Raw genomic sequence first — 7102 nt, forward strand, 5'->3', positions numbered from 1 at the left:
CAAATGTTTTGTAAAATCACCTTGGTTGCACGCGGGTTGCGTAAGGCTCAACGCACATTACCGGATTGATGATGGGAAATACCGGATAATAAATAGAATTTATTATACACATATGGCCGTGTTTACAGACGGACAGACGGTCGGAGGAGCGGACAGGGGATGGAGTTGAAATCGTGATTAGGTAGACGTAGGGCTGTTGTAATAGATGCAACTGAAATCGCTCACAAATGAGCGATATCAGCTGAGATGGTGTCAAATTAAAGTCAGCATCTTGAGATCGTCGACATTCAATGCACAGATGTCAACATCTCAAATGACTGAATTTTGTTCATTTAAAAGAGGCGACTCGGCTGAGAATGAACTCTTAAATTACAGCTTAAGCTTGGTTTATTGAATAATTCATACACAAAATGTCTACTTAAGATTCTACTCAAAGTTGAGTTCAATTTATTCAGTTTTATGTACGATGGATGGATGCAGTCTCAAAAGTGAGGTGTTTGGCGCTTACTTGAGGAAACCTGCGTTCAGCAGTAGCAGGCGATAGGCTTATTGATTTATTTATGGATTGAATAAAGCGAGTAGTTAAATACCGATGGTGGGCTTATAAACAGAATCGTCATCAGACGTTTGTACAAGATTATACAGGGAACGATCAGACAGTAAGAGTATGCTGATGAACCATTATCGTTCGTTGTAGAAAAAACAGTAAGGATTATAAATGAAATCCATAGTGTAGCCATATCATTCGTTAAGGATTTCAATCTTGATAAACAAATTTGTAGTAATATAATGATATAACATTCGGTATGCAAATTTCAATTCTAAACGTAGCCAAATCAACCATACACCGTAGCCTACCTTGGATATAGAATTAACCGACGTCGCAAAAAACGGTAAGCTTTAGGCCGGTTAACAAGCAGTTATTAAAGATAGTGTTAACTGAGATATGATGTCGTTAATTGATATTAATCGCCCGCGCCGAGTTTACACTTTTCGTTTACGCGAACACTTTCAAATTTCCTTAAAATTACAAAACCGTATATAATTTTGTAAACACATCTTAACTAAATCTTGCGTTGATTATTTTTTTTATAATTTCAACGTGCGCAGTTTAATTCAGATGGAATGGTGAAATGGGATTTTGTACGATAAATAAATATCGGACTTATCCAAACTGTTTATGTTTGGTTATGAAAAATCATCGCGTAGTTTTAACGGATTTTAAAGATTGCATTACTAGCGTGCGAATGATTTTCATTATTAACTCTATACATCGTGTGAAATTTACTGGTCTCCCATGTGTGAGAGTCCGTCTTGGTTGGTAATACCGCTATGCCTATTTTTGCCGCCAATCAGTAGTGTGTAGTCACTGTTGTGTTCCGGTTTGAAGGAAATTGTAGCCCGTGTAATAACTGGATATAATAAATCTTAATATCTCATGTCTGAGGATGTCGAGCGCAGGTGTTGGATGGCGTTTCTACTGTTTATGGGCGGTCGTATCGCTTACTATCAGACGAACGGCAAGCTCGTCTTGTAATTCAAAGCAAAAAAATATTTTAAAAATGTTACGTATCTTTATGTATGTAATTATGGATTATTAGACTAACCATTGTTTCGATTTATTTTAACTCAATTGTAATGTGCAAAGGCATAAAAATAGTTATTTTGAGAGCGACATTAACTTCTGAAAACGCTGAATACTAGAAACTAGGTCCCTCGTTTTTTATACAATGACCTAACTGCACCTGATGTTAAGAGTACAGATAGTGTCGACTGACAAGAGATTACCCCTCGCCAGTCGACAGAATTATGCCGGCCTGTTTGAAACCGTAAAACATGATACTAATTGTAGTGTAGATAGATATAATCCACTGCTCTCATCAGGAGACGTCAGTTATATGAAAAATTCCATCTATTCCAACTAGAATACAACAGTGCTATTGCAGTGTTACTTGACAGAAGAGATGGACAAATTAGACTATCGGATACGAGCTACCAGTGACGACGGGTCCATATAACCAGATTTTTACCGGCTTTCTTTTCGTAACTTATCTAATTATCATTAGAACGATTTGCAATTCGCACTTATGCATATTCGCAGTACCTATATGTTGAGTTGAGTACCCTTTTGGAAAATGTCACCTTTTACCACTGCGAGCTACCCATAATAGCAAATATCCGACTACGAACTTGACTAAATCCTTCCTATATTTCTATTTGATTAATTCGCTGCGCAAGACTGATTAGTGTTCGACTCGCCGAGTTTCAATTCTCGACATGATAATGATTGTTCTGGCTTGCAGGAACAGTGGAAGGTATGGAATAGTCTTGGCAAGTGACGCGGATACTTGATATCCGCAAACACTCGGCTGGCTATTGCTATGTAGGGAAATGGACAATTAATATTTCCAACTCCTTCCTATCTTTCTATTTGATTTCTCTAATTAGTGTTCTCTAAGACTTGCTGAGCGTCACTACTCGGTGTCATAATGCGTGCCGCCGATCCTGGCTTACAGGAGTTGTAGTGTTGGGTGTGAGGGCGGCAAAGTCTCTAAAATATCTCAGCGGACACTATCCGACTGGTTGTCTAGTCGCGGCGCACAGTTCTAAATATATCCGATTGTTTGTATCCGACGCGAATGTTCGGATATTTTAACAACCGCTGTCATAACTTTCAGAGTGCATCACGTGATTGTATTAACAGTAAACGGCAGTATACTCATCTTACCAATACAAATGCGAAAGTGTATGTTTGATCGAAGTAAACGCGATATGGAATTTGGGTGGAATTCTGCTTATATATTAACCGTGCCATTGGTGGTCGGCGATGACCAGGTTCGGGGCGCAGTCCTTGGAAGTATGCTGAAATGATCAAACTGGAACCTAACTTTGGGTCATGCAATAACGCAGGAGGCTCGCACCGAACATGTAAACGGATGACACTGAATATTTGAACTAAACTTCATAATTAATTATCTCTTGGGAAAAATAAAATTATGTAATTTCCGATACCTTGTGCATTGTAACACGATTTTTCTCAATCATTCACGTCGCCAATGTAGCAAAATAGTATAACTCAATTTACGAATGATTGCAAAACATTCTATGCTTATTAAATTAAAATAATTTACATTTGAAATACTCTCAGCTATTTTGTACGTACGTATAAAAAACAACTCAAATGCCGACACACCGCCTTGGCATTGGCAATGACACAACTATTAAACAATCACAAGTCATGTTTTTAATTTTAAATTCTTTATTGCCGCCGAGTGTAAACTATGTCTTAGTAAAACATACATTACTCCGTATTGAAATATCGAATTGTGGAGAATATTTTATTTTCTCAATGAATTTTGGGGACGGATGAGGTTTTTTAAATTAAACACTTACGTCATTCAGTACGTAGGTCGTAGGTGGATGTATTTTGAATGAGAATTTGGTGTTTTATTTACGAATGTTATCGTATTTTTGTTCCGTTTTGATTAATGACGAGACTCAAGATTTTGCTTAATTGTAAACAATAAACATGCCACCGACCAGTGGCCAAGGGGTCCATATAACCAGATTCGTGCCGGCTTTCCTTTGATAAAATAATAATAATAATATCAGCCCTGTATCATATACTGTCCCACTGTTGGGCACTGGCCTCCTCTACTACTGAGAGGGAATAGGCCTTAGTCCACCACGCTGGCCTATTGCGAAATGGTAGACTGCACACACCCTCAAAATTCCTATAGAACTTCTCAGGTATGCAGGTTTCCTCACGATGTTTTTCTTCACTGTTAAAGCAAGCGATAATTCACAAGGAATATACAAATCATTTTTAGAAAAGATAGAGGTGTGTGCTCTTGGGATTTGAACCTGCGGACATTCGTCTCGGCAGTCCGTTCCACAACCAACTAGGCTATCGCCGCTTCTTAACCTTCCCTTTCGTAACTTATATTAAATTTTATTATCATTGGAACGATTCGCAAACCGCATTAATGCGTATCAGTAGTACCTATATGTATAGGGGTCCCTTTCGGAATATGTCACCTTTCACCACTACTATCGACTGTAGTCTAACACGCTCGTTAATATCAATAGGGTAGTTTCCTAGTTTAATATTTTATATGTAAGAGAAAGTAATATGAAAAAGAAATTATTCTGTTAAATCAGCATCAAAATTGGTTGAAAAATAAATCAGTTATTCATATTTGAAATATTGTTGTGAGCAAAAGTGGGGGTGTGGTGGGGATATCGCGCTGTCCTTTTCTCACTCACGCAGCGTTATGGCCGATGGCACTACTTGACGTCACATTTCAATATAACTATAATTTGACAGCTTCCCTTTCCACCAAATTTCAAAGCTTTATAACTTATTTATTATTGTGTGGATTTTAAAAAATCTTGCTCCGATAGATTTTAGATAAAAAAAAAATTTGATAAACGTATTTTTAAAAAGTTGTCAACCACCCTATTGTGTAAAAAATTACATTCGTTTCTGATTTTGCTTCACATCTTATCATAAATACTTTAGCGTAATAAGTAAACATTATTTGTTTATATAAATCGTTAATGTAATTTGAAATGTGTGGAGGCGGGCCGATGATGAATACGTTGAAGTGGGTTTGTCAACAAACATCACTGTTTAATGTCACCTCATTCACGAGTTAATGCTTTCGCTTCCTATATTTTTGGCATTAATTTGTAGACGGTGGGATAGCCAGCAGTTTTGTAAGGTGCTATCTTGATTTATATCTGCAGCACTAGAAGGTTGACTGTAGAGAATGCTGATTGTATTTGGTATGCCTATATACTTGTGTATATGAAGTGTATTACAGCTTGCTGTTGTAATTCAAAACAAATTTGGTTGACTGTAGACAATGCTGATTACATTTGGCCTGTCAGTATACTTATGTACTCGTATATGAAGTATATTACAGTTAGCTATTGCAATTCATAACTATTTTTCGGATTTTACCGCGGTTTTTTATATTATAATTTTCTTTCGACATTTCGAAAACTACAGCCTACGTGGTCACGTGGCGGACTAACGTGTTGGGCGTCCGAAAGTCCGTTCGTCCGTTATAATATCTACCTACATTTTATAATTTTAATTTTATATTTTATTTTTTGTTGCCAGTTCGATCTACGCAGGATGAGCTCACAGTATCTTTTAGTCTGGCAGCCGGTCTTTTGAGTTCCGATTTAATTTAATTTAGAAGAGGATACGTGAGATTTCTGAAGCGTCAATCAACTCCCTAACCTTCCTTCTCCCATTCTCTTCCTTTAATACCACAGGCAGGGTTTGTAGACTAAGCGGAATTTCCGTAATTTATGGCATTTTTTTCATGCCTATTTATAAGAATCATATTTTTTTCATCTATGGCGCTTTAGTTATAAGGCTATCTATTATAAATGTCTCTATTGAGATTGAAATGTCTCCTTAGTTCATTACTTTGCCTCCCGCTTTGCTATGCGGCAAGCTGGGCATCCTTAATTAGTTTCGTTATTTACATGTTTCCACACGGGGGTTGTTTAACATCAAACAATTCTTTGCTTGTTTGCTGGCCTCTAAAAACATGCGTCTCGCAACCTTTACCCGCTACACAAAATAGGGTATATAGTAATATTATTTGGAAACTCACGTCAAATCACATGCTGTTGAAGTGTATGACGCAGATTAGTGTTTTCATTGAAACTTACAGATTCTGTTTTTGTTTCAAATGCGTGCAAAACAATATTGTGCTTTCGCTCATGGTACTATATGGGAGTAAGATTTTTGAAAAATGCGTTATTGTATGACAGTAGCGAAGGTTCTATATAACTCGAATCTTGCTGGCTTTCCGTTCGTAATTTATGTCAAATCTAATTATCCTTAGAACGATTTGTAGACCGCATTAATGCATATTAGTACCTATATTATGTTGTGTTGGGTTCCTTTTCGGATAATTGTACCCTTGGTCGCTGTTGTATGTTATAACAGGGTAGAAAGTAGCTTAGTATTGAAATAATAGTTTTCGGATTGCAGTTTTTTTGTATTTTATTTTTCTTCCGATGTTTCGGAGACTAGAGGCTTTATGGTCACGGGGGTCTGGGGAGAAAATATATAATATAACCCGAAATCTAGTTATATTTACTGGTGGTAGGTCTCTCATATGTAAGAGTCCGCCTGGGTAGCTACCGCCGTAATGTCTATTTCTGCCGCCAAGCAGTGTGTAGTCGCTGTTGTGTTCCGGTTTGAAGGACATTGTAGCCAGTATAACTACTGGACATAAGACTTAACATCTCATGTCTCAGGATAGCGAGCGCAGTGGAATACCACACAATACTTTGTAATTCAATTGGCTGGTGTTACTGCTGTTTATGAGCGGTCGAATCGCTAACCATCAGGCAAACAGCAAGCTCGTTTCATCATTCAAAGCAATAAAACATGAAATTAAGCATAACATTACGCACGTCTATAATGTGGGTATCAAATTAAAGGATTTGCTGAGAAAATATGAATAAACTAACGACTGCATTCAACCTTTCGAGGAGATGGTGTACTCACTGGACGAACCGTGAGGTATTTATACTGAACTGTGCATAGATATATGCGGCACATGGGTTATCACTCTATTTATTCAGATTCAAAATATCGGACCTTTTATGTAGAATATTGTAAATGACAATTTGAATTTTTTGGGAGGCCTTAATTATTTATATTTATTATAGTATATTATACTATAATAAAAAAAAACTACTACTACTTCTATCACTACTATTATATTATAGTATTCTAGCGCCGATAGCCTGGTTGGGTGCGGAACGGACTGCCGAGACGAATGTCCACAGGTTCAAAACCCAAGGGCACACACCTCTGACTTTTCTAAAACTTATGTGTGTATTCTTTGTGAATTATCGCTTGCTTTAACGGTGAAGGAAAACATCGTGAAGAAACCTGCATGCCTGAGAAATTCTCTATAGGAATTTTGAAGGTGTGTGAAGTCTACTAATCCGCACTAGGCCAGCGTGGGCGACTAAGGCCTAAGTATTATAATACAGGGCTGATATTATTATAGATCATTAGTGGCTAGATACGACCAATGTATACGTGTTTATCTTCAGACTACAT

The 7102-nt window shown here is 37.3% G+C and overlaps 1 pseudogene; it reads right to left on the reverse strand.

The window, feature by feature from the left end:
• Positions 1-6028: 6028 nt before the first annotated feature.
• LOC119188482 overlaps positions 6029-7102 on the reverse strand; it is a 2366-nt pseudogene continuing 1292 nt past the window's right edge.

Source organism: Manduca sexta, chromosome 2 (assembly GCF_014839805.1).
Source record: "Manduca sexta isolate Smith_Timp_Sample1 chromosome 2, JHU_Msex_v1.0, whole genome shotgun sequence".
NCBI classification, from domain to species: domain Eukaryota; kingdom Metazoa; phylum Arthropoda; class Insecta; order Lepidoptera; family Sphingidae; genus Manduca; species Manduca sexta.